This window comes from Echinops telfairi, unplaced genomic scaffold, assembly GCF_000313985.2.
Source record: "Echinops telfairi isolate 266 unplaced genomic scaffold, ASM31398v2 ScPeMD7_2291;HRSCAF=2852, whole genome shotgun sequence".
Lineage (NCBI taxonomy): Eukaryota > Metazoa > Chordata > Mammalia > Afrosoricida > Tenrecidae > Echinops > Echinops telfairi.
This window is the reverse complement of record NW_022106189.1, coordinates 8,233,079-8,245,944: the sequence shown is the minus strand read 5'-3', so window position 1 is coordinate 8,245,944 and position 12,866 is coordinate 8,233,079. Positions and strand designations below refer to the sequence as shown.

The 12,866-nt window shown below is 39.8% G+C and overlaps 1 protein-coding gene across 1 annotated transcript in view; it reads left to right on the top strand.

Annotated features, from left to right (window-relative positions):
- The window catches only part of NETO2 (neuropilin and tolloid like 2), a 71,631-nt gene that overhangs the window by 48,698 nt on the left and 10,067 nt on the right, over positions 1-12,866 (top strand). The window lies entirely within an intron of this gene.

Here is a 12,866-nt window from a genome sequence, read left to right as displayed (position 1 = left end):
TCCTGCCCTACCAGGTCTCCCACACCCACCTCCCCACCAATTTGGATCGCTTGTTGTTCCCTTGTCCCTGTGTTTGTTATCCCCTCTTCTTCCCTTCCCCCCTCCTCCCCCTCTCCCATGTCTCCCCGGAACTGTCAGTCCCGTTGTTTATGTAATTTTGGTCTACCGATCCCTTGAGCATTATGCAATGTCCATTCTTATCTCTCATTATGTCTTATACTTTGAGGTCAATTTTGTTAGAGATTGGTATTGCCACCCCTACTTTTTGCTTATTGCCATTATCTTGGTAAAATTTTCACCATTCATTGACTTTCAGTTTATTTTTGTTTGTGAGTTTGAAATGTGTCTCTTGAAAGTAACAGATTGATGAGTGATGTTGTCCAATCCACTCCGCTGCTCATTGTCTTTTAATAGGTGCGTTTAAACCTTTAACATTCAATGTAATTAAATCTTATGTAGATTAGTTGCTGTCATCTCCTATTTGTGCTTGATATTTTACTTTCTTCCCCTTTCATAGGGTGGTATGTATGTGAGATGTTTATTCTTGTTTTCGCTTCTCCATTGAATCATAATGTTTTCAGTACTGTTTTCAGTGTGCTGGTTTGTAGATGGTGTTATACCCTGTGGTGGTCTCATGTTTGTGTGCTGCGGTTGTAGGTTTTCTGACTAGAAAAACTGGAAAGTTTTTTGTAATGCTGGTTTCGTTTTTACGAATTCTATAAATGTTTCCTTGTTTGAGAAAACTTTCATTTCTCCTTCAAATGTGATGGAGAACTTTTCTGGATAAAGGCGCAAGGATTGCAGTTGTTGTCTTTCAACTTTTGGAATATGTTGTTCCTGGAAAATGTATTGTGTGTAGATGTGGAAGGAGTGTTAGTTGGGTGAGTAAGGGATTAGGGTATAGGTGCTTGGAAGTAGATTTTAAGTGATGTAGTAATCATGGGAAGCCTTCCTGTCATAGTAATTTTTAATGAGTTGGAGAAGGGGGTTATGAGAGTTGAGATTTTACTTGGTAAGTTAAAGGAGAATGTGCTACTGAGGTGGAGGGAACTGGTTCCAGAGGTTATGGTGGTAGGGATAAGTGAGGGCTATATTGAATCTACCTGAGTCTCCTGTTGACACTGAATATTGTGAAGGGAGTGTGAAGTCCTTCCATTCATTATGCTTATAACAGTGAATTCTTGCACAGTGCAGAATTATCCACTCCTAGGTGTGGTCCTACGGTGGATATGGGCTACTGTAGTGCAAGCCCCAGGAAAGGGGCTTCCAATTAATGGGTGGTATGGCTTAGCACAGGTTCTGCAGGCTGCCTCAGGCCACCTAGAAAGCTGGGAATGCCGGGTTCCATTTCCTCTGGCAGGGTCAGGAGTTTTCTTTTTCCTTTCTCAAAACAAAATAGGAACAGATCTAACAACCTCCTGGAGCCTGCTGTGCTGCAGCTTGCAGCCTCGCCTCTTTCTCTCCAGCGTCGGGTCCCTCTCCAACTATCCAGGACTTTCCTTCTGTAAAACCCAGTCATTCCCATGCCACCAGGGGAGGCAGCTGGGCCTTGGCTAGGGATTATCTCCAATGGGAACTCTACTCCGTGGGCTGCCAAAGGTTCCAGCACCCAGAGCCTGCAGGAGTCCATGTGAGGTCATGTACAGCAGATTTACCCAATAAAATACATCCTTTGATCTCTTGGCTGTTGCTTCCAATCTTTTCTCTGTTAATTGCCACTTATATTTGTTGAGTTTACACTCTGTTAGGAACCACATCACACTTGGCTTATTTGTTTGTTGAAGGAAGGAATCTTCAAGCTTCATTCAGATTGTATACTTTAATCTGAATGCTGTGGTTATTAGGTCAAGTCCGTTTCAGCTCACAGTGACCTGATATACAGCAGAACGAAATGCTCCACAGTCTAGCGCCATCCTCACAATTGTTATTTGAACTGCAGCAACTGTATCGATTTATCTTGTTGACGGTCTTCCCCTTTTTATGATGTGCTTCTCCAGGACTAGTCTCTCCTGACAACATGTTCAAACTACTAAATCTTACCACCAATGCTACTAAGGAGGATTCTGGTTCCAAATTTATGATCAAACACTGAAAAGTTTGAGAACTCGACATATTTTTCCCATAAGAAATAATGAAAAACCAATTCATTGGTTCTGAGACCCTTGAGCCTTCTCGAATAACATTGTCTTGGATAATCTATTCTCATCAAGTTGTTTGTGATTTATCCAGATTAAGAGTTAACTTTTCAGCCTCTTTGATGGTCTAGGTTCTTTGTTTCATGGTTAACAACTTTCCAACCACCTTTTGATGACATGTTTTATCAATTTCTGACTAAAGACAGTAGAATTCCGTAATTTCTTTGTCTAGCTTTTGTGGTTGGTACATAATTTTGAATAATAGTTGGATTTATTGGATTTCCTTGACATCATTGTATTGTAAGCCAGATTTTGAAATGCTCCCCCTTTCCGTTTTTTCTAAAGGTAATTTTATTTGGGGCTCTTACATCTCTTATAACAATCCATATATCATTTGTATCAAGCATATGTGTACGTATGTTGCTACTATCATCATTTTCTAAACATTTACTTTCTATTTGAGCCCTTGGTATCAGCTCCTCTTATTTTCCTTCCTCCCCCTCCCAACCGCATGACACCTTGGTAAATTATTATTATTTTAATATCTTACACGGACCGCTGTCTCCCCTCACCCACATTTCTATTGTTCATCCCCTGGGCGGGGGTGTTATGTGTCGATCATTGCAGTCAATTCCCCCTTTCTCCCCTCCTCCCCTACTTCCCCGCTTCTCTCCTGGTATCACTACTCCCATTTCTGTTCCTGAGGGGTTTATCTGACCTGGATTCTGTGTGTTGTGAGCCCCTATCTGTACCAGTGTATATGCTCTGGTCTAGCCCAAAGTGAAAGGCAGGACTGGGGTTGTGATAGTGGGGAGTGAGGAAGCCTCAAAGAACCAGAGGAATATTGTGTTTCATCAGTGCTATACTGTGCCTTGCTTGACTCCTTGTGAGCCTTCTGTGAGGGGATGGCCTATTGTCTACAGATGGGTTTTGGATCTCTGCTCTGACCCCCCTCATTCTCAATATATTTTTGTGAGGGTTTTTTTTTGGGGGGGGGGGCATGTCTTCTGGTGCCTGTTACCTGATTTTGTCGACACCTCATGATCACACAGGCTGGTGTTTCTTCCATGTGGGCTTGTTGCATCTCTGCTAGATGGCCATTTGTTCAACTTCAAGCCTTTAAGACCCCAGATACTACATGTTTTGATAGCCAGGCATCATCAACTTTCTTTACCACATTTGCTTATACATCCATTTTGTCTTCAGCGATCATGTCAGGAGGGTGAGCATCACAGAATGCCAGGTTGTAATGTTCTTGTGTTGAGGGAGGGCTTGAGCAGAGGCCCAAAGTCCGTCCACTTCCTCAATATATTGCCATATAAATATATGTACCTATGTCAATACCTCTATTTTTATGAATATATATTTACATAAGTGCACACTTATGTTTATACCTCTATCCATAGCTTTGCTTCCTAGATCTTTCCTCTGTTTCCTTTTCCCTTCCTCCTGTCCCACCATCATGCCATTCTTCTGCCTCAGTAATTCCTCTCAGCTAGATTGCTGCTGCTCCAACACCACTGGGATCTGTATGTTCTCCTTGTTGTTGCTTTTAATTCCCTCGTCCCCCTGTCTATGGCGTTGTTTGCTCTCTGCTCCTTTCCCCTGCTTCCTCCTTTCCCCCAAGTCCCTCTGGAACTTTTGGTCCCATTGCCTTCTCCTTCGAGCTTGCTTCCCATGCCTATCGTTTATAGGTAGGCAAAACAATAATAACAGAGACAAAACAAAAGATTGACTAAAAAGAACAAAACGAAAAAGAAATACCCTTTTTGACAACAAATGTAACATTATGCCTTTGGATTGTTACATTCCCAGCATAGTAAACCATATGATTTTCTGATTCAAAATTGTCAGTATTAGTCCATTTCAGTTCACTAACACCCAGGATAATGAGCTTTATGCATTTCATTTAATTTTTGATGACTTGTAAGTTTCTTAGATTCCAGTTTTTGCATTTCAAATTTCAATTGTTAATCGATATTCACAGCTGTTTCTTCTCAATTTGAATCATGCCCCAACAGCAGTGAAGGTTCCAAAGGCTTTACTCCTTTAGCCTTTACTCTGTGTCAGTGTGATTGCGCCCACTTGAGAAGGCAGGTCTTCCTCAGACATGGTTTGAGTGTCATTTGACTTTAGGAACTCATCTTCTGATAATATCTCTGACCATTTTTTTCATGAGGTTTTCAGAATCTGAGTGTTCTGTGTCTGTCCATAAGATTTTTTTGTGGTTAATTCCTCAGAAGTGGACAACCTGTTCCTTCCTTGTAGTCCGTTCTTAATCTGGAAGCTCTGCTGAAACCTGTTCACTTTTGGTAATCCTACTGGTGTAGGAAAGACCGGTGACATAGCTTCCAACATCATAGTAACACGCAGCCACCGCAATACGACAGACTGATAGATAAGTGGTTGTATAGTATTATTAGGTTAGCCAATATTATGGAATGTGGGCCACAAAAATTTACCACAGGGGCCTCATGCGGCCCGTGGGCCGCAAGTTTGACACCCCTGATCTAAAGCATATTAAAGTTTTGTTTTAGAAGTTGTGGCAAAATGAAACTACGTGGTATGGCTCTTCCATTTATAATCTTTGCAACGCACACCAAATGAGTGAGTGGAAGCATACAAATAAACTGTAGCAAAATCTCATTCTAACTCTGGATTGGTCAGTTTTGACTTTCTGCGGGTATAAAGAGGTATCTCAAAAGCAGGAACAGAATCTCTGGACCAATGAGAAAGCAGATCCACCAAAAGAGAGTATGCAAGATCATCTGTGGGAGATGGGGACCACAGCAGGAGCCTGTTTATTCCAGACACGTTTGCCTTCAGGCAAGTGAGTGGCTTGCAGAGTGCAGTGCATCCTTGTGTATTTATCAGAACTAAAGGAGTTTTGTAGCCCTTGCCTGAACAGGGCAGAAGGCCAAGGGGCCAAATGGTTGGGAAGCTGAAGACCATAGAAAAATGTACCTTGATTTAGTCAAGAAGTGGCAGAAATATCTGTGTCCTTAATGTTTTGGAGTTTTTTTTAATCATGGTTTTCAGCCTGTTAACTTCCCTGATAAAATCCTATCATTGTATTGTCTGTGAGTTCTGTATGGCCCTTGCAATGGATTATTGATTCCAGCAGAAAAGTAGAGTGTTGTGGTACAGTTGGGATAAAAGGAGAATGAAGTATGGGAGGTGGAGGCAGAGGAATGGTTGACCTCTGCTGCATAGGGGTTATCCTTGGGTGACAGATTAGGAGTTGTGTTCACTTTTTCTTTTGTGTTGCCACAGGTTAGAGGTCGCCCCCATCCCATTTCATCAAAAGTATAAATTTCTAGATAGTGAATGCTATTAGAAAAAATAATCATATATAAAAATACAAAGTTTTGTGGTGTTTGAGTTGAATACAAATGACATTTTAGTTCTTTCTTTTAAATCACAGGTCTTTCCATAATAATAGTGGTTTTCTGGGCAGTTTCATTTCTTTGGGGATGTTCAAAGGGCTCTAATTAATTACTACTTTGAAGAACCATTTGACATATTCTGACAAAGTTGAAAATGTCCGTATAAAACCCAGAAAATTTACTTTTAGAACACATCCAAGTGAAATACTCAAACATGTACATATGGAGAACACAAAAATGTTTTCAGTATTATTTTTATTGTGGTAACTATATGACAAAATGTTCTGTTATAACTATTTTTAAATTGTATAATTCAGTGGCATTAAGTATATTCGTCATGTTTATAATCGTTACCGCTGTCCATTTCAAACACTGTTCATCATCCTAAGCAGAGACTGAATACTTATTAAGAAATAACTTTCCAAGTAGATGAAGGGAGATGTCGGACAGGGCAAGATATGAAAAAATACCCATTTATAAACTATCAAAGGCGCATGCGGGAGGGGGGAGCTGGGAGGGAGGGGAAAAATGAGGACCTAATGTTGGGGGTTTAGGTGGAGAGAAAATGTTTTGAGAAACGATGTACGAATGCGCTTTACACAATTGATGTGTGTATGGATTGGGATAACAGTTGTGTGAGCCCCTAATAAAATGTTAAAAAAGCAGACTTCTATTTAAAAAAAAAAAAGAAAGAAAGAAATAACTTTCCACTTTACCTTCTCCCCAGCTCCTGGGTAACACTAATATATTTTTGTTTCTGTGTGATTCCCTATGTTATGCATTTCAGATTAGAGAGACCCTGCAAGTATTTTACCATTTTGTCATTGACTTATTTTACTCAGCGTAATTTTTGAAGGCTCATTCATGCCATAACATATGTCAGACCTTCATTTCTCTTTGTGGATGATAATACTCTCAAGTATGTACTACATTTCCCCACAAATATATATAGTCAACTTTATTCAATTTCAAATCATTTCTGTGTGTATTGCCCTTGATATTTTCCAAGAATTATTTTGTGACTAGACCTGATGTTTCTCAATCTTGGTTATTTAAAAGACATAGGTTATACATGAGTATATTTGTAGCTTGGCTTCAAATGTGTTAATACTTTTTGACAGTGCTTGTCATTATAAAATGGTAGACCATCAACAATAAAGCTTGTTTCAACAGGTTTCTCAATTTTAGAACCCAGTGAGATACAATGTCAGGAGGCTCTTCCTGTGTTCTCCCACTGTTGCTGTGAGTTTAGTCATTTGGATGATGTTTAGCAAATGTGAGATGTGCTAGGTGCCTGAACCCCCAAAAGAACAGAGGAGTGAAAGTTGCTGCTCTCACTGAGCTTATGTATATACTACATTTTGTTTATTCTTCTATTCTTGGGCACTTGGATTGCTTCCAATTATTGATTATTGTGGATAATACTTACGGGAACATTGGTGTATAATGAATTTGTCTTAGTCCCTGCTTTAGGTCATCTGGCTAGAAGTATTCCCTGACTTATGACATATTTAAACTATGATGAACTGCACTTAGAATTATTTGTTTAGATTTTTACTAAAATCTCTTGCCTTAAATCCTGGAGTTAGAAAGGCAAAAAGAACAGATCTCAAGCTGAAAGACTTTCTGAAGAAAAAAGTTAAGCCTCAGGTTGCAATATCCACAAGCAGAATATTGATGATGCAGGAACATCAAAAGAAGACGGAAGGAATATATAGCATCACTATGCCAGAAATAGTCGACATTCAGCTATTTCATATGATTGAGGACCAGTGACACAGAAAGAAGTCCAAGTTGCCACGAAGGTATTAGCGAAAAACAAGACTCCAAGAATTGATGGAATACCAATAGAAATGTTTCATAAAGCTGAAGCACTCGTTCATTTTTGCTAAGAAATTTGGAAGACTGACTGGAAGACATCCATATTCATGCCCATTCCAAGGAAAGATAACCCAACAGAATGCAGAAATTATAGAACAATATCATGACTATCATATGCTAATAAACTTTTTCTGAAAATAATTTTAAAATATTTACAGTAATACAGCAACAGGGACTTGCCGGAAATTCCAGCTGTGTTTAGAAGAGGATATGGATATCATTGCTAATGTCTGATGGTTCTTGGCTGAAAGCAGAATACTGGGATGTATAGTCCTACTATTCTGAAAGGATATTTACCTAGGAAATATCCTAGGAAGATACCGTATATACTCGAGTATAAGCCAAGTTTTTCAGCACATTTTTAATGCAGTTTTTGTGGTAAAATCAGGTGCCTCAGCTGATATTCGGGTCGACTTATACTCGAGCATATACAGATTTACCTGTGTTTTATTGACTATGCAAAGACATGTGGCTGTGTATCATAACAAACTATAGATAACCTTGAGAAGAATTGGAATCCCAGAACAATTAATTGTGCTATACAGAACTTGTACATAGACCAATAGACAGTTGTTGGAATACAAGAAGGGAATACTACATGTTTGCATGGTGTAATATCAGGAACAATGTTACATCAGGGTTTGACCATACTTATTCATTTGTATGCTTAATAAATAATGCAAATAGCTGGACTACATAAAGGAGAATGTAGCATTAGGATTGAAGGACAATTTATTAGCAGTGTGCAATATGCAGATGGCACAACCTTGTTGCTGACAGTGAGGAGGACTTGACACACCAGTGAAAACCAAAGACTTCAGCATGGATTGCAACTTAATGTAAAGAAAACCAAAATCCTCAAAACTGAACTAATAACAAAATCACGATAAAGAGGAAGAATATTAAAATTGTTAAGGATTTCATTTTGCCTAGGCTCACAAACAACACTCATGGAACAGCAGTCAAGAAATCAAAGGATTTTACATTGAACAAATCTTTCCCACAAAGCCCCTTTAAAGTGTTGGAGAGCAAGAATTTTAATTTGAGGACTAAGGTACACTTTTCAATCACCTAAGTGTTATGTGAAAGTTGAACATTGAGTAAGGAAGACAAGAATGCATTTGATTCATTTGAATTATTTTCCTGATGAAGTATATTGAAAGTACTATAGATGGCCAAAAGAAAAAAGAAATCTTCTTGGAAGAAGTATAGCCAGCATGCTCCTTAGAAGCAAAGCTGGTAAGACTTCATCTCACATACTTTGGACATGTTATCAGGAGAGACCCATCCCTGGAGAAGGAAGGAGACCATGCCTGATAAAATAGGGGGTCATCAAAAAATAAGACAATCCTTTCAATGATTGATTGACACAGCTGCAACAATGGACTGAAACATTACAACAATTGTGTGGATGTTGTAGAACCAGGCAGTGTTTCCTTATGTTGTATTTAGGGTCACTGTGTACCACTAACTCGATGGCACCTCACAACATTGTTAGTAATGTGTACTACATACAGGACTGTAGTATGCAATTTTCTGATGTCATCATTCTCAGGTGTTCCTTTTGCAGATGTTCAGTGTTGTCTCCCATGTTTAAAAAACTGCTTTATAGCAGGCTATCAAAACAACAAATAGGTATTCTACTTTTATCAGAACTGACTTAAAGCAGTATCGTTCAGACAGAACCCCATCATAAGTTGGGCACCATCTGCTGATACCGAGGAGTAAAGCTATGAGGCCCTGGTATTTATTTCTTAAACTTTCTAGGAAACAGATCGGTTGTATTCCTTGTAGCTACACCATTTTACATTCCTATTAGCAATTAACAAGTGTCTAATGAACAAATGTCCAATCATTGCACATCCTTGCCAACATATTATTTTGATATTTCTGATACTAGCCATTGGAAGATTTTACAGTAAAGGAAGAAACAGATAATTACAGTAGTGTCCGAGACTTGCTACCAGAAAGATATGATCAGGGTGTTTTAGTTATATTAGTGAAAATAGATAATACACTTAAGACATATTGCTTCCCAGTTAAAACTACATTTAAGAAAACTGTGAAATTCACCATATTTAAAGAAGTTACACCCTGGTCACTTCAAATAAACTGAAGTTACTTTGTCAAATTAATAATTGAACAACATTTGTAATTGTTATTTTACCCATAAAGATATTTCAGGTGAGGAAAAAAATAGTCCTATATTGTCATATGTAGTAAGCCTTTTAAGAAAAATGTGGTGTAGGTAGCATCACACTGCTACTACCTCAGAAATAGCACTTAGAAAGAGAATAGTCATTAAATATCGAAGGAAATCTATTTTTCACTCACTAAAATTCCACTTCAATTGTGGAGAGACACATGCACAAGTTAAACCAAAAAGAGAAATGGGATGGTTAGGGGAAACTGTCAAGAGCCCTGGTGGTGTGGTAGGTAATGCGGTGGGCTGCTAGCTGTAAGGTCAGCAGTTTGCAACCACCCACCGCTTCTCAGGAAAGTGATGAAGTTTTCTATTCCTATAAAGACTTACAGTGAAACTCCCAGGAACAATTCTATCCTGTCCTATAGGTTCTGTATGAGTCAGAATTAATTCAGTGGCAAAGGGGAGCTATCTTAGTCTAGGTACTTTAGAGAAACAAATCCACAGAAACTCATGTGTAAGAGAGTTTTATGTAAAGAAAGTGTGCATCACGAAAACATCCCAACCCAATGCTGCCCAAGCCCACAAGTCCAACATTAACCCATTAACCCAACACTAGTCCACAAAGTCCTCCACCTCACAAAACAGAGGCAATGATGCCGACTGCAGGAGGAAAGCTGAGTCAGTGAATGAATAAGCATCTCAGCACTAGCAGGGGTCTCCACACGGCTGCTCCAGCACCCAGGACTGCATCGGGATAGGTCCATGTGGCTTCTCTTTGGAGATGTCTTGTAGGAAGTCTATCTTGCAAGCTAAGGCAGCTGCACCCTGGTGCGACCATCACAAAGCAAGAGACCCAAGAACTAGAAAGGCAAGATTCACCACCCATTTATCCCTCCACCTTTCAGTTAGCCCCACATGTGTTTAGCGGCCAGGTTGGCACAATCAACTAACTCAGGAGCCTACGACCCTCGCTGACCCATGGCCCAAAGGGGGACAATACTGGAGACTCAGTGTCTGGACTGGCCTGGACTGACCCTGTGACACAGAGGCAAAACACTAAAGGCGGGTGGCAGAGCAACGTGGGGACAGAGCAGTGAGCTCCCGAGGGAGTGCAAAGGATAGACTCGGGGGCCAGAGTGTGGTGCCCCATCGGACTTGACTGGAGGACATGCCTAGAGGTCAAAAATCAGACCTTATCTATTTACAGGTTTTTCTTTTTTAGTTTTTTAATTTTTTTCTTAATTTATTCTTTTATGGGTCATTGGTTTTTTATTTTGTTGTCATCGTGTTCTCTTTTGTCACTTTGTCTTGCTATGCCTTATTTTTTGCAGACCTATCTAGATAAGATAGGCTGGATGAACATTCTGGGGGAGAAAACAATGGGACCGATGGTCCCAGGGGGACATGGGAGAGAGGGAGTTGGGGGTAAGGAGGTGGTATTGATCAACCCAGGGACAAGGGGGCAACAAGTGATCCAAAAATTAGTGGCAAGGAGGATGTGAGAGGCCTGGTAAGGGCAGTGTAACCGAGAGAAATTACTTAAACCCAAATGAAGACTGAGCATAATCGTGGGACAAGAGGAAAGTAAAAGGAAATAGAAGAAAGAACCAGGAGACAAAGGGTATTTATAGAGGTCTAAATACAGGCATGTACTTATGCAAATATATTTATATAGGATGGTAGGGAAATAGATCTACGTGCATATATTTATAGGTTTAGTATTAAGGCAGCAGATGGACATAGGACCTCCACTCAAGTACTTACTCAATGCAAGAATACTTTGTTCTATTAAATTGGCATTCCATGATGCACACCTTCCTGACATGATCGCTGAAGACAAATGTGTACATAAGCAAATGTGGTGAAGAAACCTGATGGAGCCCGGCAATCAAAAGATATAGCATCTGAGGTCTTAAAGGCTTGCAGGTAAACAAGCAGCCGTCTAGCTCAGAAGCATCAAAGCCCACATGGAAGAAGCACACCAGCCTGTGTACCAGGAGTTGTAGAAGGAACCAATTATCAGACATCAAAGAACAAAAAATCATATCAGTGGGTGCCCACCTTCCCGATATGATCACTGAAGACAAATGTGTACATAAGCAAATGTGGTGAAGAAACCTGATGGTGCCCGGTAATCAAAAGATATGGCATCTGGGGTCTTAAAGGCTTGAAGATAAACAAGCAGCCATCTAGCTCAGAAGCAACAAAGCCCACATGGAAGAAGCACACCAGCCTGTGTGACCATGAGGTGTCGAAGGGATCTGGTATCAGGCATCAAAGAACAAAAAATCATATCGTTGTAAATGAGGGTAAGTGCAGAGTGAAGGCCCAAAGCCCATCGGTAGGCAACCGGACACCCCCTTACTGAAGGGTTGCAGGGAGGAGACGAGCCAGTCAGGTTGCAGGGTAGCAACGATGAAACATACAACTTTCCCCTACTTCTTAAATGCTTCCTCCCCCCACTCTCATGATCCGAATTCTACCTTACAAATCTGGCTAGACCAGAGGATGTACATTGGTACAGATAGGAACTGTAAACACAGGGAATCCTGGACAGATGACCCCTTCAGGACCAGTGGTGATAGTGGCAATACCTGGAGGGTGGAGGGAAGGTGGGGTATAAAGGGGGAACCGATTACAAGGATCTATAACCTCCTCCCTGGAGAATGGACAACAGAAAAGTGGGTGAAGGGAGACATCGGACAGTGTAAGATATGACAAAATAATAATTTATAAATTATGAAGGATTCATGAGGGATGGGGGAGGGAGGGGGAAAACAAGGAGTTGATATTAAGGGCTCAAGTGGAAAGCAAATGTTTTGAGAATGATGATGGCAACAAATGTACAAATGTCCTTGACACGATGGATGGATGAATTGTGATAAAAATTATACAAACCCCCCAATAAAATTATTTTTAAAAAACAAAGCAAAAAAAGAATTACCCATTTATCTACTTATAATGAATAATAATAGCTACCTCATTGAATTTTTTAAAAATTCATTCTCATAGGCTTTCCAAACCCACAATCTAAAGAAAGCAACTAGGAAATCTTCAAACAAGAATGGGCATGTATATTTTAAGAAATAGCTTAGTGTGTATTAAATAGTCTACCCATAAAGTTTGGAGAAAGAGATCGCAAAGCACAGAGAAAAGTTTACTTTGATACTATAGTTCATATCTTTTTTGTATGAAAATGTTGCTTTCTATACTTAGTGAAGTGAAATCTTAAATAAATGTACAATAGGAGAGTGGGTAAATAAATGATAGGATATCAAGTGAACGATTATGAAAGACTGGATAAGATGAAAAAAATGT